Here is a 4,572-nt window from a genome sequence, read left to right on the forward strand (position 1 = left end):
AGGGCTGGGCCTGCCCTAAGAGGATAAGGGGAAAGTGATGAGGGCAGGGCGGTGCGTCTTCCAGTAGGCCAGAGGCAAATAAAGTGACAACAAAGGATTCTCAGAGTTCCCAACTGTATCCCACTTATACAACCCTCTTCCCCCAAACACAAACTTTTTGGCTCCCTCCTCTGAACCTCCAACTTCTCTTAGAGAACTTTGGAGTAAAAGAGGTTAACCGGGTGGATCAAGACAGGATAATTACAGGGGGCAGAACTCCCGGTGTGGGAGAGGATGGTAATTACACAGTGAGGTCCTGGGAGCGGGGATGAGGGGTGTCAGGGTTTGTGGGTAGAGACCTGGGAGGGCCCGTTCCACCAACAGACCACCCCCAGCCCAGAATAGCTTCCCCACACAACATTCCCAGAGGCTCTAGCTGGTAGAGGGGAAGCAAGCCTTGTAGGAACCACCCCTTCCCCTCATCTGCTTCTCAGTGACCCCGCCCATCCCCTCCTTGGAAAGACCTGCCCTGCCACTAACTCTAAAAATAGGGACTTCAGGAGGAAAAACCAAGAAGAGATAGAAGTAAGGGTCTTGAGTTCTTCCCCACTGGCCCAGTACTAATGAACAAGGCAGTTTGGGGTTGGGGGGTGGCCTGTGTGGTAGGGGTGCAGGAGAGCAGGAGTCTCTCCTCCTCGCAGGGGTCCCCGTTCTGGGGTCAGCTCTGAGAGTGGCCCAGGTGTCTCCAGCCTGAACCCTGGTGACTGTCTCCCAGGACCTGCAGTTCTTCTTTCTGAGGCTCTAACAGACCAGAGGCTGCACACAGGTCCTCCAGGCGTTCCTGAGTCCTCATTTCCTCCCGCTGAAACACTCCTGCTTCTCTCCCGGCAGCTCAAACCTCAGTGCCTTCCTTAGCCGACCCACATTTGCTATGAACCAGTCAGGACCTTGAAGGAGGCGGGCCTGAAAGTAGCTTGGGTAACACAGGGAGAGGGGCACCTCTGGCAGGAAAACAGTTGCCAGGGAGACCAGGACAGTGGGCGGGGCCCCCAATCCCGGTTAGCCTGTATTGGGCCGAGGAAAGACTTAAAAGTCCAGATCTCTCCCAACAACTTTTTCGTAAAGCCGGCAGGGCCGCCTCCTCGGGACTGGGTCTAGGGCAGCTGGAAGTCTGAAGCTCCTGAAAGAGACCTCCCACGGGTTAGTTTCTACAACTCGGGGGAACTCAACAGTGCCAAGCCTGAGGGAACCGAAGGAAAGAAGCAAGATCTAGGAGAGGTTGGGGAGAGGAACAAAGCTTAATGCATTGTGATATAGAACTTCTTGGACTAGAAATCTAAAGTGAAAATATGCGAAGTGTGCAAAACAAAAAAAAATGGTTTTAGTCCCACCGCCAAGAAGCGGAAATTTCAGGTTTTACCGCCAGATGGCAGTCTTGCCTACTAATTGGATCAAGCGCCGTCTGGGACCCCGAGGGGAGGAAACCTGAAGGTGGAAATTCTGTCTTAGAAGTTGTACCTGAGTCTTGTTCTCTGATATTTAACAGATAACTATAATTCTTTATGGCCATAAATACAATTCTTTCACCCCAACCCAGCTCTGACTAGATCCAGTCAGCAGGCTTCATTCATTCTTTATTTAAAGCAGCTAAGGAATACTTTGGTGGACAAAGTTCCTTCTCCCTTGGGTCTCACTCATAGGTGAGGGTGATAAGTCAGAGTAATAATAACTAATGAACTCATTTAGAACTGTGTGTCAGGGAGTTCACCCGTATAACCTTATGGAATAGGCACAATGTTATTATCCTCAACTTACAGACAAGGAATCTGAGGCATAGGGCCAAGGTCACAGTCAACAAAGGAGAAGAACGGGGACTTGAAACTGGGGCAGCCTAGTTCTAGTCTAGAAGCTATGTGATTAACTCTCCGTACCTAACACAGAATGGTGCAGATAGAGCTAGGAGAAGCATCTACCCTAGACTTGGGAGTCAGGAACGAACTCTTGGAAGACATGTCTAAAATCTCATCTATACTGAGAATTGAACCAAGAGTAAATTTGGCTAAAAGACTGGGTGGCGGGGGGAGTCAAGGGAGGAGGAAGAGTTGCTCTAGAAAGAGGAAACAACTTGTACAAAGACTCAAAGATGATCAAGAAAAAGAAAATAAAGCGACATCCAGGTTTCTGACCTGGATGATTGTCATTTACTAAAATAATAAACATCAGGATGGGAGTACATTTTAGGGAGAAGAGAAGTTCTCTATCCTATTTAACCTGTGATGTTTGAGGTGCTTGGGGACATCCAGATGTCACCTAGTGTCTTGTCTAGTCTACATGCTCCCTGAGGAAAGGGACCGAATCTTATTTATCATTGAATCTCTCATAGACCAACCAGTAGATACAGGTTTGGTGAGAAAATGAAGGCTGGGCCACCTCCTCTGAGGAAGGAGGTAACACCATCTCTGCTCTCAAGTGTTTGCAATGACATCACAGAGACATTTTGAGGAACAGGATATGCCAGACTATGTGGTAAAAGGCGATCACTGCTCTGGGAGATCAGAAGGGAAAGAAAAAGAATCATGAGGAAGAAGGAGCACATGAAGGCCAATATTGATTGATTATTATATAATCCTCACAACCAGTTGAGGGTGAGCAATGTGATCCACATTTAATAGATAAAGAAACTTTATAAAATGATGAGATGGCCATGTCTTGGACCAAAGAAAGCGGGGGAACCAGCGGGCTATTCTGCTGAGGTCTTAATTCCTGTCTGCCATAGAAATGGATCATCTTTTCAAAGTTCCCCAGTGTGGTCCTCCTAATTCCTACCCAATCTTCCTCCCTCACACCTGGAATAAGGTTCTTCCCTCATTCTATTCCAGCTGCCCAGTCCAATTCTGTCCTTCCACCTAGTGCTCCATCAAATCAACTTTAAGACATTGTGTTGGGCTCTAATCTAGAGAGGAAACCAGTGTTCTTCTGTTCTGCCCGAGAATCTCAGTAATGTTCTTCCATTGATTCAATAAACATTATGTGACAGGAACTGAGCAAGATCTGGTCCCCTCAAACATTTTCAATCTATTATTTATTTGTCTATTGAATTCCAGAGCTTTAAACTCAAGAAATAAACCTGGAGAAACTGAGGTCTGAGAAGAGGTATCCAGAACCAAAAGTTAAGAACTTCAGGAGCATTTTCCTACCTTGGCACTCTTCTACTCTGCCCTCTGGTTGTACCCAGGGTCACACCTGAAGACTAGGGTTAGTCTCATATTTGGGTTTCTCTTCTTGCAACTTGCTGTCTTCAACTCAGGCATCTGATGGCTGAGCTCTCTCTCATCCACTCCCCTAAAACTACTAGGCTCTCCTCAGACTTCTAAGACCCTACAGATTCAAAAGGATAGCTAAGAATCCAGAGATCTAGATTCCTCTGCAAGCATAGTGGTCTTCATCTCTGCTTCCTCCCATTCCTCTCTCAGTGGCCTCCAGTTCCTGCCTTTTCCAGCCTGCTGACTACCTTATCCCTTTCAAGCCTTAATTTCAAGCTCACAAACTCTTTTCAGCTCTAAATCTTCCCTCATCTCGGGGCTTCCCAACCACCTCTCCACCTTCTCAGATTGTCCCTGGCCTTTTCCACTCCTAGTTTCTCTGGCTAACTCCCATGTCCAGTCCTTCCATCTTGTTCTTTCCTGGTCCTCCTGATCCCCTGATGAGCCCAGCCTGAAGGTCCCCTCCGTGGCCTCTTTAAACATCTTCCTTGGGCTACCTCCAATAGTTAGGGCTCCTCTGGACTTAAATTCTCTCCATCTCTTCTCAGGCTCTCTGTAATCCTACTAAGGCTGACTCTTGTCACTGTGCTGTCTCTCCTTCCCTCAAGAGTTAGTCTTCTCATCTCTGCTTTCCACTGATCCTCTGTGCCCACCTCCTCAAAGGCGCCCTTGAAATCTCTCCCAGTCTCTGCCCCTCTCTCACCTTCCCTTCTTTTTTCCCCAGGGTTCTGATCTCTGTCTCATCAGTCTCTCTGTCCCTGCTCCCATCTCTGCATGCCTGGCCTCTCAGTGGTGGTCTAGCTCTGTCGACCTCCATCTCTCTGCTTGTCTAGCCGTACCTCTCTCCTCCCGCTGTTGTCTCTCCCCTATCTTTGTCTCTGACTCTTCCCACTCTAACTCCCCCACTAGTTGTGCCTGTCTCTCTCCTTCTCCGTCTCTGTTCCTCTAGCTAAGTCTCTCCTCTCTCTGTCTTATCCTCTCTGACAATTCCCACATCTCCCCCCTCCCCCTTTGTCTTTCTACCCTCTTCCTCCTGCTCTTCCTGTCTCTGTCTCTTCCCTCTTTATCTCTCGGTCTCTCCTTGGTCTCTCTGACTCTTTCTCTCTCTTCCCTCCTCTTCCCCACTTCAATATCTCTGTGTCTCCATCTCTCTCTAGGCCCTCGCTCCCTCCCTCTCTCTCTTTTCCTCGGCTCTCTCCGGCTCCCTCTCTCGCCTCGGATGACAGCGCTGCCTCTTTTGTTGGCTCCGCAGCCAATCGCGGCCGCTGACGACACGGGGGCCGGGGCTATAAAGGGCCTGGCCCGGGCTCGGGCCCCCCCAGCCGCCCGC

This window comes from Pteropus alecto, unplaced genomic scaffold, assembly GCF_000325575.1.
Source record: "Pteropus alecto unplaced genomic scaffold, ASM32557v1 scaffold433, whole genome shotgun sequence".
In the NCBI taxonomy this organism is placed as follows: domain Eukaryota; kingdom Metazoa; phylum Chordata; class Mammalia; order Chiroptera; family Pteropodidae; genus Pteropus; species Pteropus alecto.